Source organism: Ursus americanus, chromosome 3, assembly GCF_024610735.1.
Source record: "Ursus americanus isolate L20-20 chromosome 3, mUrsAme1.1.p, whole genome shotgun sequence".
Classification (NCBI taxonomy): Eukaryota; Metazoa; Chordata; class Mammalia; order Carnivora; family Ursidae; genus Ursus; species Ursus americanus.
The window spans coordinates 80,322,998-80,344,988 of record NC_142129.1 but is presented as its reverse complement, the minus strand read 5'-3'; the positions used below and the strand labels follow the sequence as shown (position 1 = coordinate 80,344,988).

Sequence of the window (21,991 nt, the reverse complement as noted above, 5' to 3'; positions counted from 1 at the left end):
TTAAGCAAAAAAAAAATTATATTTACCTAACAATGTAAGATTAAATGACATAAGGGAGACAGTGTAGAATATAAGAGCTACATGCCCTGACAACATAGATACACTGTAGTAAAATAAGCTTACCAACTGCCTGTAGGTATTAATGGAGGATATAGGAAGGAGAAAGCAAGGGCAGAAGTTCTATTTCCTTAATATAACATGTTTTGTGATTTTATTTTGGACATGTATAACTATTTTACATATTTACAAAAATAAACTTGTTTTTAAAAAATTCCAAAAATCAGTGGGGCGCCTGGGTGGCTCAGTTGGTTAAGCATCTGCCTTCAGCTAGGTCATGATCCCAAGGTCCTGGGATGGAGCCCCATGTCAGACTCCCTGCTTAGCAGGGAGCCTGTTTCTCCCTCTCCCTCTCCCTCTGCCCCTCCTCCCCCTCTCATTCTCTCTCTGTCTCTATCTTTATACACATACATACACATATCTTTATATACATATACATATCTCTATAAATAAATAAATAAATAAATAATAAAATCTTTTAAAAAATTTCAAAAATCAAAAGCAGATTTAAAATAGGTGAACCTAAAAATGTACTGAACAACCACAGAGGGTTAATATTATGAGTGGGCTTAAAACACAATAATTTATCTGTGTATTCTTGGTGGGATTATACTCCAAAAATGAAGAAAGAATGGCTACAAAACGTTAAACTGATTTCTGTAACCGTATTGTTGGGGATAATATTGATATTGGTATTCCGAAACTTGTTTGTGTATAGTGTCAGATAAATCAAATGAGTCATTATGGTGGTGTAGATGAAAATCCAGATTTTCAGCATGGATAAAAAGCCATATATATAAAAGCCATGTATATAAAAGCCATGTATATAAAAATCAGGTAGTTCTGATTTTGATGTGGAAGTATGAAAAATGTTATCACTTCACCCATTGAAACAGTCAAGAAAATTGAAACAACAAATAGCAATAAACTCTCCTAATCCCCAGATTTTGTTTATCTAACTAATACTTTTCACTAAAAGAAACTGGGCTTCTTAGAAAAATAGTTAATTCCAGGGTTAGGGCAGGAAATATCAAGATGAGACTGAACCTCTTGTTCAAAAAAAACGCAAAGAAGCAAGACATCAAAGGCTTCCAGAATTATATATAAAGAACCAGGAGCCAACCTGAATAGAATTCCACTAGCCTAAAAATCAGAAAATTTGAGCATCTCTAAGGATAATAAATTGAAAATATTGAAAAACATCAAATACGATTAAATTGACAAATTAATAATGATGCTAAATCAAAATAAGAAACTCACTGATCGGGGCGCCTGGGTAGCGCAGTTGTTGAACGTCTGCCTTCGGCTCAGGGCGTGATCCCGGCATCCGGGGATCGAGTCCCACATCGGGCTCCTCTGCTGGGAGCCTGCTTCTTCCTCTCCCACTCCCCCTGCTTGTGTTCCCTCTCTTGCTGGCTGTCTCTCTGTCACATAAATAAATAAAATCTTAAAAAAAAAAAAGAAAAAGAAACTCACTGATCACTTTTAGAAGATATTTGAAGACTAACTCAGTATTATGAAAAGTAAATAAAAGAAAAGAACCTGGCAGTTTTCTGCCTTTCCTGTACAAACTGTATCCCCTGGTTTTTATTTAATTTAAATTTTATTTTTTAATTTTTATGACTGAAGTATAGTTGATATACAATGTTGTATTAGTTCCAGGTGAACAACATAATGATTTGACAATTCTATACATTACTCAAAGCTCACCACAGTAAGTGTAGTCACCATCTGTCACCATACAATGTTAATACAGTATTACTGGCGATATTCCCTATGCTGTATTTTTCATATCTGTGACTTATTTATTTTATAACTAGAAGTTTGTACTAGTAGCATAATTCTGCAACACCTAATTTATTAATGGACACAGGCCATGATAATCAATTCATGTTAACATAACTAAAGTGAGGAAAGTAGACTATGTGCCTCCTTTGGAGTGCCACAGCACAACTTGATCCAAACATAAATCAGATCAAGCTTCTACCTTCCACTGAAAATTCATTAAAGATACAAGGTGAGAGGAAAATGCTAAATGACATGATGGGGATGTAATCAGCAAACTCTAGGCTCTGGGAAACTCTACATGACAAATTGCTTCGTTTCTTCAACAACAATAAAAAGCTATAAATAAATGTAAGAGATTAAAAAAGACTTCAGAAATAGATCACCCTATGACAATTATGGAATTGTTATTATTATTTGGATCCCAATTCAAATAACCATACTGTGAAACAAACACATTAGAGAATTGGGGAACTGTGTCATTGGCTGAATATTTGATGATATTATGGAATTATTGGTATTATGATTGCTTTTTACATAGTCATTTATATTTATGGATACATTCTGAAATACTTACAGATAAACTTAAATAATGTCTGCAGTGACTTCAACGTAACTGAAGATAGAGATGAAATAAGATTAGCCGGTTACATTGTAATTACTGAATTATTGAAAATGGAGATGAGGGGCTTCATTATACTGTTCTCCATACTTCGGTGTATGTTTGCAATGTTCTGTAATAATAAGTTTGGAGTTTAATGATATCCTGTACGTTGGGATGTTGGTGGGAATAGAGAGAAATAGAAACCAAGAGGGGAAGTTGGAAGTGTTAACAGATAGGACTCAGCGTTCATTTGGAGCTAGATGGGTAGTGGAACAAGGAGCGAGAGGAAACAGCTCCCCGATGATCCAGATATGCATCCCCTGAGCTTGGGCTCTAGACAAGCATAACGTGCAATGGATTTATTCGGATTATAGATTTTGCTTGAAAGCTGAAATGAGAGGAGAATGGGATAAGTGAATTAAGGAACTTGTAAAGACTTCCTTGAAGTGATAGATCATGACTGGAACAGAAGAAAGGTGACACTATGAGCATCTGAGACACAAGGCAAAAGGAGAGAGTGCTGTGGACTTTTGTATTGCCACCAGCAGCCTGTTTCATATTAAGCAAATCATTTAATATAGGTTTTATTTGGTTTCCATATCTGAAAATTGATAGTGGACTTAATATACAGTCATTTGCAGCCCCCAAATATGTTTATCTTCACATATCTATCTTCTTTTTTGCTGGTTAATATTCCCCACATAAAGAAAAGAATTGCTTGAATTTATATATTGATTAAAGTTACACCAACTCACTATGTTCTCTTAAATATCTATTTCCCAACATAACCTCAATTGTGAGGAAAGCATGTGATAAATGAAGTTTTTTTAAGTTTTATTTATTTATTTGAGAGAAAGAGCGTGCAGCAGTAGGGGGAGGGGCAAAGGGAGAGGGAGAGAGAGAAAATCTCAAGCAGACTCCCCACTGTGCATGGAGCTCTATGTGGGACTTGACCTTATGACCCTGATATGCCCTGAGCCAAAATCAAGAGTTGGACGCTTAACAGACTGGGCCACCCAGGCGCCTCAATTTTACTTTTTGGGTGTGTGTTTTGGGACTTTGTGCCAAGTTTAATATTTCTAGCTAATAATCTCTGCAGCTCCAATATTAACCATGGTAAACATTACTACAGTAACCATAATCTGGGGCTGTTTGCAAAGCTGTGTATAACCTTTCTTTAAGTTCACAAGTGATGCTTTATAAACATAAGAAACAGTGCTATGATGCTATTATCAAAAATTCTGTGTAATAAAATTTGTGTTACTCCACTTTAGCTAACCTGTAGAGAGGTGACATATCATGGTGTTAATCATTTTATTGACTTAATTTTCAGTGATGGTTCAAACCCCAACCAACTGCGTGTGCCTGGTCTTTGTGAAAACTTATGTGCCTTAAAACAGGGTACAAGTTAATCCTTTGTCCCTTTATTTTTCCATAGAGGGCTAAAGATTATTTGCTCCATTACTTATAATGAAATAGAATCACCCTCTGTTTATTTTCTCCACCCCATTCATTAACTTCTCTGTTAAGTGAGAAAAGAAACTTATTGCTTGGTGAGATGATGGTAGACTGAGAGTCATCAGGTCATATTTTTAAAGGTCGTTCTTCATATATGACCCAGGTTTCATCAAGCTAATTTCAATCACAATATTAAGGTATTTTTGCAGTTAAAATTTATGAAGTGACACATTGCTTCTCATGGAAGGACAATGAATGGTTCAGCCCTTGAATTTATTCATTCTTTGAGCCTCTGACATATGCCAGTCACTGTTCTTGGTGTTAGAGCAATGGCTGTGACAGAAATCCCTGACATTCTTGTGGGTTAGAAAGCCTTAAATATAGGTCTAAGAAGTGGGACTTAGAGACCAAAATTACACGTGGCACACTGAGCCCTAGCTGCAGCCATGTCAGCTGGTTTGAATAAGAGTCAACTTCAAAAGAATAGGAGCCTCAGAGACAAGGCTTAGCAAGAGTGGCCCACCACTTTTGGCGGATGAAGGCAATGATTTGCTGGTATCCTTTGGTCAGGGACTGCAACTACATTTAGAAGTTCAAACAAACGAAGATTGATGTTAGAAATCCAGGATGGCTTCCACTTTTCTGAGACTTCGAGTATTTAACAGACCCTGAAGTTAAGACGGGCTCTCTGAGGTACTTTAGAAAAAGACCCAAGGGTATTTAGACCCCCACATTAAGAAGTTAGGACTCATGATAAAGTGAGAAACAAGTCTACCAAATAGGTAGCATTTCATTACTTAGGCTCTTTTTATCATTTGGTCATGCAAAAGAACATTGCTTCCATTATTGTGTTTCTTGGATGAAACATTAGGCTGGGGAATTAGCAGAATGAAGGAATTTCTACATTACCTTTTCATTTTTAAGGGCTGCACAATTAGTATATAGTACCAAATGTGTTCCTCTCTCTTTGATTTAAATTGTATCCAAGGCCAAAGGGTGAATATGACTTGATTTACTTCTTAAATTATCAGGATTGTCTTAAAATCCCCACAGTCACACCTGCACATTTCTCATTAGATCATCACAAATTAAATGAACAAAATTTTGATTCTTGTGGATTTCATAGAGACTGTGAGTTCAAACACTGAAGACTGATACATTTTTGGTCCTTTTTGGGTAAGTAATCTTCTTGAGCTGAGGTAGAGAAAAAAATATGGCATTAATTACAATGCTAAGAAGAAAATTTTTAATGCTCATACATGTATTTTATTTCTATGAATTAGTATTTCTCAAGGACAAACAAGATTGATTTAAAAGCTGCATTTTTTTCTTAAAATCTATATAGAAGTAGTGAGAGAAATAAAAATGATTATCATGGGAGACATGTTCAAGAATGGGAATTTGCTTACAATAAATATTTCTATCTGGTTGGCCGGTCTAGACATATATAAAAGAGAAGAGAGATACGAACATTCCTAATTACAGTTAAGGATGGAAAAAGGCATGTATCATGGCAGGTGAACAGACCACCATTTGTGGGAAGACCTCAGAGTCTAAACTTGAATGACTCCAGAGGCAGTTTAAATACAAGAAGCCAATGAAGACAACCTTTGGAGTGCCAGAGAGGTAATGGGAAAACTCCTATGGATAATTAGGATAGATAACTGGGAAGTTTCATAAAATCTGAATGTGTTTAGAAATAAAATCTTCACGATAGACATAGACTATTTTTACATCAGTTACTAAGTTTCAAACTTACAGATCTGTTGTGTTAAGTGAGGTAAGTATAGCATGTAGACTGAGGGGATAAACTCAGGGTATTTACAGTGTTAGGTTTCTAAAAGAAGGTAATATGGAAGTAATTATGGGAAGTCCTGGGAGGCAGTCACATTTATAACAGGCTTGGATTAAGCGTTGGTCTGATGGGAAGTAATTTCTTCTCTTTTTATTGAAGTGTAATTAACTAATACAATTGTATATTAGTTTCAGGTGTACAACCTGTTGATTGAACAATTCTGTCCATTACTCAGTGCTCACCACAATAAGTGTGGTCACCATCCATCACCATACTTTAGTAAAATATTATTAACTTTATTCCCTATGCTGTACTTTTTCATTTCCATGACTTTTTAATTTTATAAATAGAAGTTTATACCTCTTAATCCCTTTTATGTAATTCACCCATCTCTCACCCACCTCCCTTCTGGGAACCACCAGTTTGTTCTCTGATTTCAGTCTGTTTTTTGGATTGTGTGTTTGTTTTATTTTTTAGATTCAGGATGTAAGTGAAATCATATATTTGTCTTTCTCTGACTGACTTATTTCACTTTGCATAATACTGTCTAGTTCCATCCATGGTGTTGCAGATGGCAAGATCTTATCCTTTTTTATGGTTGTGTAATATTCATTTGTATGTGTATGTGTATATAACATCTTCCTTATCCATTTGTCTATCAATGGGCATAGGTTGCTTCCACATCTTGGCTATTGTAAATAATGCTGCAATAAATACAGGGGTGCATATATCTTTTTAAATTAGTGTTTTTGTTTTCTTTGGATAAATACTCAGTAGTGGGATTACTGAATTATATGGTATTTCTATTTTTAAGTTTTTTGAGGATCCGCCAAACTATTTTGCATAGTGGCTGCACCAATTTATATTCCCACCAACAGTCCTTGAGGGTTCCTTCTCCACATTCTCACCAAGACTTGCTATTTCTTGTCTTTTTGGTTTTAGTCATTCTTACAGGTGTAAGGTAACATCTTATGATAGTTTTGACTTGCATTTCCCTGATGATTAGTAATGTTGAGTATCTTTTCATGCATTGGTTGGACATCTGTATGTCTTCTTTGGAAAAATGTCTATTCAGGTCCTCTGCCTGCTTTTTAATCAAATTATTTGTGGGTTTTGGTGTGGAGTTGTAATAGTTCTTTATATATTTAGGATTTTCACACCAATCAGATATATCATATGTGAATATCTTCTCCCATTCACTGGGTTGCCATTTTGTTTTGTTGATACTTTCCTTCACTGTACAAAACTTTTTTTTATTTTTATATTGTCCCAATAGTTTATTTTTGCTTTTGTTTCCCTTGCCTGAGGACACAAATGTAGAAAAATTTTGCTAAGGGTAATGTCAAAAGGATTGCCACCTACATTTTCTTCTAGGAGGTTTATGGTTCCAGGTCTCACATTTAGATCTTTAATCCATTTTTAATTTATTTTTTGTATATGGTGTAAGAAAGTGGTCCAGTTTCATTCCTTTGCATGTGACTGTCCAGTTTTCCCAGCACCATTTGTTGAAGAGACTGTCTTTTTCTCATTGTATATTCTTGCCTCCTTTGTCATAGACTGATTGGCCATCTAAGTGTGGGTTTATTTCTGGGCTCTCTATTCTGTCCCATTGATCTATGTGTCTGTTTTTGTGCCAATCCCATACTGTTTTGATTACTATGGCTTTATAGTGTATCTTGAAGTCGGGAATTGTGATACTTCCAGTCTTGTTCTTCTTTCTCAAGACGGGAGGTAATTTCTGAATGGGTACTACTTAAGAAGGTGAGGGTGTCATCATTTGTTCAATTAGTGAATGTTTTTGATTGGGACAGAATTTACTGAGCTCATATACATTCCTATGGAAAACACCCAACCAGAATCTGGGAGAACATTTTAGGAAAACTAATCTCAGATGATGAAAGACACAAAAAATTAGGGCAGCAGTTTAAATTTTGAAATTTTCTGAAATTGGAAAGAGTAGTGAAAAGCAGAAGAAAGAAAGAAGTAAGATTGGTATATCCAGGACTATAGGAAAAAATGTGACAAAAAATAACATTTATTTTCAGTAAAGTAGCATTAGCTCCTGAAGGTATTGAAAAGTTAAAAGCCAAGACAGCTAGTTCCAGGCTTTACAATAATGAACTCTCTATAGATCCCAGTCTTTCCATACCTTCTCCAAAATACCATAATGATTAAAAGAGAAGTTAAATTAAAACACCAGTAATTTACGTTTACAGCATAACCAGGAAATGGGGAATATTACAAATTCAAATTTATGAGGAAGAGGGGAAATATGCAACTGAGACCAGAGTTGGTACCAGAGTCTGCAACTGTATGTAAATCTGGTGGGAGATGTACAGAAGTGTGGGTCGTGGGGGTGCCTGGGTGGCTGTCGTTAAGTGTCTGCCCTCGGCTCAGGGCGTGATCCCAGAGTCCTGGGATCGAGCCCCACATCAGGCTCCTCCGCTGGGAGCCTGCTTCTTCCTCTCCCACTCCCTCTGCCTGTGTTTCCTCTCTCGCTGGCTGTCTCTTTCTCTGTCGAATAAATAAATAAAATCTTAAAAAAAAAAAAAAAGAAGAAGAAGAAGAAGAAGAAGTGTGGCTCGTGGGTAGTAGTGGTGAAGTCCAGGAAATGTTACAAAGGGTTCACGTCCAGGAACAGAAAACCCCACCCTGAGTGGAAACTGCAAAGTGTACTTCTCTGGTTTGTGAAATTATAGCACAGGCAAAAGAACAAAAAGAAGAGGTTTAAGAAAGACAGTTTTAGGAAAGTATCTAGGAAGAGAGTTGTTTAACAAAAGAGATGCCTTGCAGCTTGTCTGGGTATTTTTAAGCTTATCTCCAGGGAAACGTGGAAATCTAGTGCTAACCTTTGGCCAAGGAAAGGATGAAATAGAGTAGCTATTGATTTATAATGTGGTGTGTAAAGTCAAATTCTACTGGAGACACGCTGTGCTCGCTTGTTATCTACATTGGTTAGTGAAAATGTATAGATTGATGATTACAACTGGTTTAATGAATGGTAAAGCCTCATTTTATCTGTGTGGCCAGCAGGGTATAAAAGACTCCTCAGTAAACTTGCACCTAAGCTCAGATGAAACCGAGTATCTTGTACATATCTTGGTGGTTCATAAACCAGGCATGCAGCATGTCCTGTGTGACTGAGGTAGGACCCTGGAGGGCTGCCCCTGTACATCCTGGCCTCTCCATAAGTACCTACAGTCTCTCCTGCTGAAAGTGTCCTTTACCTTCATAAAAGTTTTACATGACTGTACCCTGTGGAGTTCCACCAGGTCTTTCAATTATCTGATGTTGTGTGATTTCTGCAGCAGTGATTTCGTTTGGAGTCAGCAGCAGGCTTTAAAGAGAGGAAAAGAAGCAGCTGATGACAAGAATCCTACCATAGCAAAATGGAATATAAAAATACACACAAGTTACCCCAACACTAAATAATGATTTAATATATTAAAACTACCATTCCTTCTTGCAACAAAAGCAGAATCCTTGATATGAGAACTTAAAGAAATCCCCTTCCTAATGTGCATCACAAAAAAGAAATATCCTCCTAGTCACTACCCCAGGAAAATAAGACATTCAAAGGAAAGATAAAATCATGGCATCCATCCTATGAAAAAACAAAAACTAAAATAAGGATCAAAACAGTTCCATAAACAAATAAAAGCAAACCTTCCTAGAAGTAGAATTTCTCTCAGAACTAAAAATAATGAAATAAAAAATGTAGATGTGAAAGAACACTAAAAAATAAAAGTCACAAACTTTAAAAAGACGCAGGTAATGAGAAATAGATAATAGAGGATGTTAAATGTGCAATATTAAAACTTGGAAATAATTCAAAATTAACTTATAAATTAAGATTAAGTTACAAGGTACCCAAAAGAAAATAGAAACTATTTAAAGTACATTAAATAACATAGAAAGGATAGAAATGAGAAAAAATAAACAAATAATAGAACTGGGGAGAAAAACAGAGAAGGCGGGAAGAGAAAGAAGATTGAAGGCACATAACCAGCAAAGGAAATCCAATGTACACATAGCAGGAATATCGAAAGAAAAAAAATGAAGAATAAAACATAACACCAACAACAAAAACAAAACTAATGTATTTTTAATTAGAATACAGTAAGTACTCATTTTTAAAATATCTGAATCTGCATATAGAAACACTGCACAGTGTGCCTGGGAAGGTTGCCCTGGGACGCTAAACAGTAACACTTAGCTTACCAAGATCCTAAGACTTTAAAGATGGTAGAGGGGCACCTGGGTGGCTCAGGCAGTCAAGCCTCTTACTCTTGGTTTGGGCTCCAGTCCTGATCTCAGGGTCCTGAGAGCCCCACCTCCAGCTCTGCACTCAGCGGGGAGTCTGCTTGAGATTCTCTCCCTCTGCCCCTCCCCCCTTCTCTCTCAATGAATAAATAAATTAAAATACACAAATAAATACATAAATAAAATCTTTTTTAAAAAAGCTAGCAGAAAAAAAATTATACATCCCTAATCAATATACTGACAAAGTAAAGAAAATCCTATTGTCATCAGACTCCTTCAGAGGAACATTAACTGCAAGAATATAATGGCACAGTATCTACCAGATACACGGGGAAGAGAATGTGAGCCAATAGTTTTGTATCCAGCCAAGCTTTCTTTCAAATACCAAGGTTACAAGAAAACACTGTTAAACATGCAAGAATTCAAGTTCATGAGTCCTTCCTGAGCAGTCTTCTAGAAGATGAGCTTATACAACCAGGAGCTGGTTGAGGAGACTCCACATTAAATTTTGATATTGAGTGTTGAGTCTATAAAATTATACAGGTAACACTAAGACAAAGGTGGGACTGAGAGTAAATAGTTTGCATGTGTTATATACTTTAAAAAAGGAAAGAAGAAAAACAGGAGAGAAGAAGGAGAGAAAGGGGGAAAATAAAATATGATAAATCATTTCTTCATAGGTGGTGGTTGGGAGTCAAAGGACAGCATTTGAGTACAAGAAGCTTGAGTATTGTATCAGTCAATATTCTCCAGAGAAACAGAACCAATCAGATATATATAGAGAGATTTATTGTAGGCAATGGACTCACACAATTACAGAAATTGAGATGTTTCATGATATCCCAATGGCAAGCTGGCAACCCAGGAAAACCTGTGGTGTAATTCAGTCTGAGTCCAAAGTCCTGAGATACAGGGTAGTTGGTGATGTAGATTCCAGTCTGGTTCTGAAGGCCTGAGAGCCAGGAGTGCGGAGTGCAGGAGAGGATTGAGGTCTGAGCTCAGCAATCAGATATGAAAAGCCAAATTCTTCCTTCAACCAACTTTTTGTTCTCTTCAGGCCGTCAATGGATTGGATGATGCCCAGCCAATTTGGGGATGACAAATTACCTTACTAAGTCCACCAGTTCAAATGCTGATTTCATTTTGAAATGCCTCATAGACACACCCAGAAATAATGTTTAGCTAAATATCTGGGCACCCTGTGATCCTGTCAAGTTGACACATAAAATTATCCATTACAAGTACATTGAAGAGTAAGAATATAAACATTAAGAAAGATAATATGATTGACCAGAATTAAATGGTGGAAATGGTAGAAGAGAGAGAAAAAGGAGAAGGAAGAGCTACCACATGAATATGCTATTTGTTCATAATAGGGACCCGTATATTCCTAAGGAAAATGAAAAATGGAGGAAAATGAAAAATGGAGGAAAATGAAGGAAAGGAAAATGGAGACTGAAATATTCATATAAAGGTAAACATTGGAACCAAAATATAAGTTTTTCTAATACCGAAAGACAAAATTTTTAAGACGCAGATGGCACAATGAATGTCTAATTACTAAATGTTTATAGGCTTAACTCACCTACTTAAAAATAAAATTTCAGATAGACTGACACAGCAAAATGCAACTTTATATCATATACAAAAGTATCACCTAAAAACATGTTTTCTTTTTTAATTTTTTAAAATTTAAAATCAGTTGATTAAACATATGTTGTATTATTAATTTCTGGGGTAGAATTTAGTGATTCATCACTTGCACATAGCACTCCGTGTTCTTTACATCAAGTTCCCTCCTTAATGCCCATCACCCATTTATCCCATCCCCCATCCACCTCCCCTCCAGCAACCCTCACTTTGTTTCCCATAGTTAAGAGTCTCTTATGGTTAAAACAGATGTATGTAGGGGAAGAGAAGAAAAAATAAAATAAGATGAAATCAAAAAAGGGAGACAAGCCGTAAAAACATGTTTGTGGGAGGCAAAAATCAAAGGATGAAAACAAGAATAACAGCAAAAACAAAAAAGAAAGCAGGGATAACAAACTTGATACCAGATGGAGTATAATTCAGGCTAAAAAGTATCAAATGAAAAAGTATCAAATGAGAAAAAGAGTTATATGTTACAATGTTATATCATCACAGTAAAGATAAAAGAGTTATAAATCTCTAACACCATATAATATACCAACAACTTTCATATAGTTCCACAGAAGATGCATTAAAAACACACTAATAAGAGACTTTAATACAGTAAAACTGTCTTAATCCAAAATACATCAGGAACAAAAGTATTATGTGAGGATCTAGGTAGTTCATATTTATATCTATATAATTTATTAAAACATAAATCTCAATATTAAAGAATATAACTTATTGATTATACATAAAACAATCTTGAAAATTAAAAATAATTTAAGCCATAAAGAATACCTCCACAAATTACAAAAAGTTGAAAAACAAGCAATATTTTCGGACCACAATGCAATAGAATCATAATATGACACCAAAATTAAAATCAAATTAGAATCTTTTACATGGAGATTAAATGGCCTTAATAAAATAACTAATGGAATAATGTAAAGTACGAATTAAAATAGAAGAACCCAGTAATACATGGTGTAGGAAATGGTTGGAGTTCAGAGCTGATGTCCAAGAAAGGATTTTTTGAGATGTCTTCAGTGCAAAAAGGTGGTTTTACTAGAGCTCAGGGACAGGACCCATCGCCAGAAAGAGCTGCACTGGGGTTCTGAGGAGTGGCCGATGATATACTTTCAAGTTGGGAGGGGGTTAGGAAGCATTAAGTCTCTAAGGAATTTTGGAAGCAAGGTTTCCAGGATCTTGAGCTGGCGAGCTATTTTTAGGAAAAGGTCATTTATTACTGTCTAATAAAACCTTAGTCATGAGACCCTTCAGATGTCTATCAGTGGACTATATGCTTGGGGAATGATTGACAGCATATATCTTGGGGGCTGGTGGTAGAGATAAAGGAAGTTTCTAAAGGAATTTTTTAAAAGATTTTATTTATTTATTTATTTACTTATTTATTTATTTGAGAGAGAGCACAAGTGGGGGGAAGAGGCTGAAGGAAATGGAGAAGCAGACTCCCCACTGAGCAGGGAGCACAACATGGGGTTCTAACCCAGGACTCTGAGATCATAACCTGAGCTGAAGGCAGATGCTTAAGCAACTGAGCCATCCAGGAGCCCCCAAAGGAATTTTATATGCTAAAGTAGATTCACAGGATCCTGGGGAGTTGGGATAATGTTAAGCTAAGATTGCCTTTTGCCCCTAGCAAAGTATTAACATTGAGGCGGTTGAGTGCCTAGAGAAAGGTCACTCTGCCTGTTCAAGGACTAATTAGCTGTAAGTAGTAAGTAAATATAATTTTTCTTTTGCCTTTGTTTCCCACATCAATACATATTAAAATTTTTGAAATACATATAAAATGATACTCAGAGAAAAATTCATGTTGAAAAAATTCATATCACTAAAACTGAAAGAATGGAAATAATAAATATCCTATAAAAATATCGGAGGGGAGTGGAAGAGGGTAACCAAAAGATAGAGCAGAAGAAAGGAGTTCACAAAGATGAAAGCAGGAAATAATGAGAAAAAACTGATAAATAATCTAATTCTTTTTATTTGTTATTTTTATATATTTTTAAAGATTTTATTTATTTATTTGACAGAGAGATAGAGACAGAGAGCACAAGTAGGGGAAGGGGGGAATGGCAGAGGGAGAAGGAGAAGTAGTCCTCCTGCTAGATCCCTGCTTGATTCTAGGACCTTGGGATCATGACCTGAGCCAAATGCAGATGCTTACCCAACTGAGCCACCCAGGTGCCCCTAATCTAATTCTTTAAAAAATAATAATAATAATAAATAACAGAAAAGAGGGAGCCTGTGTGGCTCAGTCAGTTAAGCATCCAACTTTTGATTTCAGCTCAGGTCATGAACTCAAGAGTAGTGAGATCGAACCCTGAGTCAGGCTTCCTGCTCAGCGTGAAATCTGGATGAGATTCTCTCCCTCTTTCTCTCCCTTTCCCTCTGCCCCTCCCCCCTGCTCATGCTCTCTCTCTCTCTCTCTCTCTCTCTCTCAAATAAACAAATAAATAAATAAAATCTTTAAAAAAGCGGAAATAACAAAAAAGGGACATTTCACCACACTACCATATTCACAAAAATAAGGAAGCAAAGAGCATATGTACATAAAATAATGAAACAGAGATGAAAAAGGTAAAATAACACCAATTCAATCATTTTTTAATCTCTGAGAGACTTGTAGATAAAATCATGAGTAAATTTTTAAATTTACATGAAATAGGTAATTTTCTAGGAAAAAAAATAATTTACTTAAACTGACCTCACTCATGATAGAAGAAACGAATTTTCATTTAAAAAAAAATTATTAGGGGCATCTGGGTGGCTCCATCGGTTAAGTACATGACTCTTGATTTAGGCTCAGGTCTCAGATCTCAGCGCTGTGAAATCCAGGCCCACAAGGGGCTCCACTCAGCAGGGAGTCTGCTTGAGATCCTTTCCCTATGCCCCACCCCCCACTCATGCTCACGCATGAGCGTTTTCTCTCTAAAATAAATAAAATCTTTTAAAAAATTGTCAGAGATCTATTTACACAAGAAGCAATAAATTATGATGGATTCATCCTGGAATTTCCCCAACCTTTAAAGACCAGATAATCCCAACACTATTGTAAATTGGTCCAGAACACAGCAACAAAACAAAACAAAACAATAAGGAAAACTTCCAAATTATTTGTAAAGCAAATACCAAAACCTGATAAAAAAAAATTGCACAATAAAAGAAATTAAAATCATTCTCACCTGTGAACACTGACATGAAAAAATTTTCTACATAAATATTCAAAACATAGTAAATAACATTAAAATAGGGTGTAAGCATCCTTCAATATCCTATTGTTCATTAATGTAATTATTCATATTAGTAGATCTAAGGACAAATATCTTGACAGTATCTCCAGAGATGCTGAAAATGCATGTGATGAATAAAAATGATTCTTTATTCTTATGAAGCACCATCAATAAATTAAGCATTGATACACATATACTGAACATGATAAAATAACTATTTCTCAGTCTGCAGGTCAGCATCTTACATAACACTAAAACAGTGGAGACATTCCCAGAGGCAGTCCACATCAGAAACAAGACAAAAATGCCTGCTGTGATTCTTATTAAGCGTTGTGTTAATAAGATTAGCTTGTCAATTGCCAAAATGAGAGATAGCAAGTAGAGACATAATATGAAAGGAAGAACTAAAAGTATTTGCAGATGATGTGATCATGCCTGCAAAATCTCCCAAAAGAAATATTACAAAAACAATAGAATTATTTAGTAAGCTAGTAGAATATAAAACTGACTTATCATAGTAACTGTATGTAAATGAAAACCAGTTAGAAGATATGATGAGAAAGAAGAACCTATTTAAAGCAGATTTTTTAAAAATACTTTTGATGAAATGTAGCAAAATATAAAAGCTAAATGAAGATAAGTCGAAACATTTCTTGTTCTTGAAGAAGAGAACTCAACATCATGAAGATATCAATTCTCCCTTAGTTAATATCTAAATGTAACATCTCAGTAAAATTACCACCTGTTTTTTTCTCTTTTTCTGTAGTTAGACATCTTAAGTATAGCAAATGCCATTTTTACATACCCTTCTCATACCCAAACTTAATTTCTCCCTTTCTTTTATACTCCAGTCCAGTTGATCAGCAAGTCTTAAAATTTTAATTCTGAAGTATATCTTCGCTCCATCACTGCTATACTTCTCTAACGCCAGCATACAACTTTTTTTTTATGTTTCAAGATCTTATTTAAATTCTAGTTAACATTTAGTGCAAAATTAGTTTCAGGAGTAGAATTTAGGCATTCTTCACTTAATATAACACCCAGTGCTCATCACAAGTGCCCTCATTAATCCCCACCACACATTTAGCCCATTCCCCCCCCCACCTTCCTTCCAGCAACCCTCAGTGTGTTCTCTATAGTTAAGAGTCTATTTTGGGACACCTGGATGGCTCAGTCATTGAGCATCCAGCTCTTGGTTTCAGCTCAGGTCATGATCTCATGGGTCATGGGATGGAGCCCCACATCAGTCTCCTTGCTCAGTGGAGAGTCTACTTGAAGATTCTCTCCCTCTTTCCATCCCCCACTCCCTCTCTCTTGCTCTCTCTCTGTCTCTCTAAAATAAATAAATAATCTTTAAAAAAAAAGTCTGTTTTATGGTTTGCCTTTCTCTCTTTTTTCCCGTGTTCATCTGTTTTAATTCTACATATGAGTGAAATCATATGGTATTTGTCTTTCTCTGACCGACATATTTCGCTTAGCATAATACACTCTAGCTCCATCCAGGTTGTTGCAAATGGCAAGATTTCAGTCTTTTTGATGGTTGAATAATATTTCATCATATACACATATCACATCTTCTTTATCCATTCATCAGTTGATGGACATTTGGCCTTTTTCCATAATTTGGCTATTCTTGATAGTGCTGCTATAAACATTCAGGTACATGGACCCCTTTGAATTTGTAGTTTTGTATCCTTTGGGTAAATATTTAGTAGTGCAATTGCTGGATGAAGGGTGGTTCTATTTTTAACTTTCTGAGGAACCTCCATGCTGTTTTCCAGAGTGGCCATGCCAGTTCCAGCCTACAAATCTATATTGTCATCTTGTGTTTGGACGTTGTGATAGCCTCCACAACATCTGTCTGTCTTTTCTTGCTTCCTCCATCCCTTCTCCACAAAACAGCAAGAGTAACTATTTTAAAAATATATAAATCACACCCTCTTCCACTTTACACCTCCAAATGGCTTATCATTGCAGTTACGACAAAATATCTGACCCTTCCCTAACTCAACTTCATCTCATACCATCTCCCTTTTCAAAGTGTGTTGTTCCTTGACAATGCCAAGCTTTTACCCATCTCATGGTTCATTTTACTTTCTTGTCTCTGCTGAAAGTTCCTCTTCCCTTGGCTATTCACATAGCGGTTCTCTTTCCTTTAAGGAGGCCTTTCTGACTATCCCATCTCAAGCTTTCCCCCTCCACTTATATGTCTATCCCACTACCCCATTTATTTTTCTCATAGCACTTACTAGAATCTGAGTTTGTTGGGTTAATCTGTACATTTCATTTCAGTATATATGTGTATATATATATATACATATATGTATATATATATATAAATTAGAACATATTATCTGTAAGGGCTAAGAATATTTTTGTCTTGTTCCTATCTCTTTCTTCAGTTTTAAGATAATGTTTAGCCCATAGTAGATACTCACTAAAATATTTATTGAAATGAAAATTCTTTCCTGCCTTCAACTAGTTCTAGTACTTGTGGGAAACCCAAATTTGTGCTGAACAGCATCAAACTCAGGTTTTCTGAAGCTTTTGGGTGCAAGTATCAGGAATGTTGTATCAAAGAGGAAAAAATTCAATTATTTCAAGATGATGTGTATATATTATTCCCTGGGTCATGATTCCTACCCACATATGGATATCACTGGCCATAAGATAGAAAAAAGAAAACGCGATATAAATACTACTACCACGTAACTAAACAAATCAATTTTTTATTGTCCAATGATATCAAATACAAAGAAACACAGTGTTGTGAAAAAGGTCTTGTGTAAGGAAAATTGTAGTTATTGGCTAAAATGAAAGAATAATTTGAGGATCTTAATGAAAAGTTACAATCCCCACACCCCCTAAAATGTTTTTCATAAGAGGAACTAAATATAAGTAGTAAATAAAATAAAACATGCTTACATTCAAAGGAAATCCCTGTCCTCTAAAGCGTCAGGAAAATCTGCTTCAAAGTGGCATATCAGTAAGAAACTGTCTCCAGTCATTCTCACATTGCTGAGTTCAGAGCCTCAAGTGTGTATACAATGTGCAGAGAACAAGGGAAGATGTTTTCTGTTCTGGCAATTCTCATTTAAGAGAAAGAGAATCCTTTCTCAGAAGACTCCCTCAACTATTTTTTGTATCTCCTTGACTCAAATTGGGTCACAAGTCCTCAAAGAATGCCATCTATACTTCCATTAGCCAGTCCCTGGTCATCGATATAAGGACGGTTGGGGCTGCCCTTAAACCAATCAAGCCTATTCTGAGAGGGATGGGGACAGTTCCCCCGATACACAAGAGCTGCATGGAGGAGGGATGAAACTCTTTGGCAAGACAAATAAATGGATGCTGATTTGGGAACCAAGTCTACACTAATAAAGCCCAACTTCCGATCTCCACATCCTAATCTCTTTCCACACGTCTCACCGTTGTCCACTTAGGTTCATGTCTGTTTGAAATTTAGTAATGATCTCATCAATTCTAATGAGCTCTCCTGTTAAAATATTCCTAAATGCTCTGTGAAAATTCATGCAAGACTAACTCCTAACACAGTCATAGAAATGAAAGCTTCAAAACTCAGTAACCTATTGCACTTTTACAGGGATGGATGATCAGAAACTATTTGAGGAATAAGCATTCAGTCACAATGGCTGAAAGAATAAAGATTATAAAGCCGGGATGGCAGTTGTCCAGCAATTAATCCATCCCCAATTGTTTCCTGACTATTTTGCCATTTCTGTTTGCAAAGCAGTAATTGGCATTGTTTAGAGGAGACAAATCATTTTGCCTTCCTCTTGGCAGCTTTAAAATGACAAAATAAATTTTGCACAAAGATCTTTTTTTTCTCCAAGTTTATTTCTTGTCAAAACTAAATGTCTATTCATTTTTTTAGTCGTAATAAGTCTTAAAACAATGCCCAAACATTGACTACTGAAATATTATTTACAAAATCCAACCAAGTTTTTCTAGTTGAGATTATTCAATGATATTTACCTCCAGATAATATCTTCAATTTCCTAGCATGTCATATTATCTTTTAAGGCAATAATAATAATAATAATAATAATAATAATAATAATACTGAATGCTTCTATCTAAATAATTGATCCTGCATGGAAACTAGCCAGTTGAATGCAGTATGGTTTTTTTCAAGCTTTAATATACCAACCATATTAAAACTTAAAAAACCCTGTGATTTAGGATAATATTTCACACCTATTGAGCAACTATTAACTGTTAGACATTGTGAAAAGTACTTACAGAATATAAATATAGAAAATAACTCATTTACATCCTTATATATTGGATAAAACATATTGGATAAAATACTTTAAGTACCTTAATGAAAGGACTCAGTAGTTTGTTTTGTTTCTGTCCTTGTTAGTAAGGAGTTGGTTTTCTGTTGAGATAGTTCCTATATGTGGGACTTACTTGATAAAACAGCATCAGTAAGGAGGTAATTCAGTGATTTTTTTTTTTTGAGTGGTGTTTGATTTTTTTAAGAGTTGAACTTGTATACTTTTTGTAAGTAAAAAATAAAATTGAAATGTGGAAAAAACTTCATAAATTTATAACAAATGTGATGAGTAATGAACAAATGTTATGGACATGTGGAAAAATAACTACTCATATCTTTGGTTACTAAGTACAGGAGGTCCTATTTGAGCTGGATTTTGCAGGATGAATAGGGACTCGCCAAGCATAAAGGAGAAATTGTGGGAAGAGGGCATTACATGCATGTTGGTTATTAATATAACTAGAAATTTCTTGTGTTGAAAGAAAAAGCTTACCAGGATTCATTAATAGAATATGTTTAGTTGGTGAATTCAAGGGAACATATCTCCAAGACATTATTGAAAAGGAGAGAAGACACCTAACATAGTTTGACCCAATAGAGAAAAGCTTATAGGTGAGGCCAGTCAATCTCATCTTGGGGAGCTTGAGGAAGCATTTGGGAGGAGACAGTGCTATAGATAGCAAAGTAAATCATTAGGGGGCTGGCTTTGGATTTGGGATGAAAACATAGTATTGTGGCTCAGTGTTCAGGAACACTGAGGTAGAACCCCAAGTCTGTTATGAAAGAAAACCTAAGATTTCAAGATGACTGTTTAGAGAGAAGATAGGAAAATAGAGAACAAGCATGTTTTGTTACCATCCATAAGGTAATGCTGTATAAAAATGGCTCAGAGTCTAGGTTGGGTTTTTCTTTGAAGACCTTTCCTTTTTGTTCTCCAGAATAAAAAAAAAAGGGTGTCTATCTTTAAAATAAATTCTGTTTTCATAAAACTCTACTACAGGGAAGTGTGATTATCAATCTAATAGTAGTAGATTTGAGTGCTCACTTTTGTATCCATATATTTATGTTATTTTAGAAAATTAGAATACCACTCTTACCTCATTTGTGAGAAAACCTGCTGTAATAAAACAGCCAAAAAATCACAAAAACTACGGTTATAATCTTTTTCAAGCTTATAGTTATATAATAGACACACACTCTGTTTCTGTTCATATTCCCTTAAAAAGCAATGTGCCTGAAGGTATGTACACACTCACACTCTTTTCATAAAATTACAAATAAAGTATTAATTAAAAAATCTAGAAAGGTGTGAATAACTTGTCGATATCCTAAAATTAGAAGCATACCTCACTGTTTATACCCTAGGCCTGAACTAATCATTACTTAGTCTGCAGATAAAGTACTCTTGTCCTGCAGAAGTTCCTTGAAAAGCTTCAGTTAATTACTGAAACATGTCTGAGTAAATAGTAAAATGTAGCTTAAACCAAATTCTGGAATAAAGTGCCACCTTGAGTCTTTGGTGATATTTATTGTTTCTAATTTACCAAAACCCTTGGTATTTTATTTAATTCAGAGTTTTTCAACAACCACCTAGACATTAGTTATTCTTGAGCCATTTATAACATGTTGATCCAAATCATCTAACTAACATACAATGCTCGATAATACACTTTTGCTTGATATATGCCTCTCTAGAAAAATTATGTGAGGTCAGATGGATGAACCTTCTAAGTAGAATAACATGGTGATGATCTACTTTGTTACCTGCTTGAACCCTTTCAAATGCCTGAAAACTATTGCAGAATTAAACAGGGAGTGAAATAGTGCTTTGGGACAATTAATCCAAACATTATAAAATTATTCTTTCCTTATATGGACAACTCTTCTTCATATATTTATAACATACCATTTAAAAATATTTCATATAAATATTTTTTGCATAAATTTATTTTCACAAAGAAACTTTTTACTCTCCTCGGACATTGCTCTAAATTAGCTAATTTCACTTTTTGGAAAAACTCCTGAAGTTTTACGTACATTTTTCTTTTTAAAATTTAAAAGAAATGAATAGAAGATATCTCCTAGAAAATGTCCTTAATACTTCCTGCAATTTGGGGATCTTAAGTAAAATGGGAAAAGTTTGGAAGCATAGGCACCTGTGTGTACCATTCCTCATTCAACACTCAGGATCCTAATGCATAATTTTTAGATGACTTAGTTCAGTTTAGAAGCATCACTTAGCCATTAAAGGAAATGGAGGGGAACCATAATTAAGTTAAGATACTTTCATAATTTAAATTTGACCTAGTCTTAAATACTGGGTTTCCTAGAAACTAATACACACACTGGAAAAATTGGAAAATTAGAAAATTTCAGTATGATAGCCCCATCCCATATTTTGAATCTAACTGAATTATGAAATCAGCAGTCACTTACTCCGGAGTACAAGGCCATAGGACACATAGTACATGCAGCTTAGGAGTGTACCTTAACCACATTCAAGATGGTAGCCTATTAAAGAACGTGAAATGAACAAAACTATTAAGGATACAGTCTCTTTTCGACTATTGTAGTATCAGTGTGGCAGAGCAGAGGAGCAAGGCGTGGGTGGTAACCAACTTTGAAGCTGTGAATGACAGTCACATGGGTGGGAATAAATGGTAAAACAAAACACATAAGCACATACAGTCACATCATATACCAGACCACCATCTACCTGCTTACCCCAAAGCAAGGTGACACAGACCACCGAGAGAAAAACAAGAGACACTCTCCCAGGGGCAACTCCAGGACTTCTACCCTAGTAGAAGTAGTGAGAAAATGATCAGAATCTTGTA

The 21,991-nt window shown here is 35.4% G+C and overlaps 1 protein-coding gene across 1 annotated transcript in view; it reads left to right on the top strand.

Annotated features, from left to right (window-relative positions):
- Positions 1-21,991, top strand: part of GNAI1 (G protein subunit alpha i1) — a 312,759-nt gene that overhangs the window by 21,923 nt on the left and 268,845 nt on the right. The gene's annotated exons all lie outside the window — the stretch shown is intronic.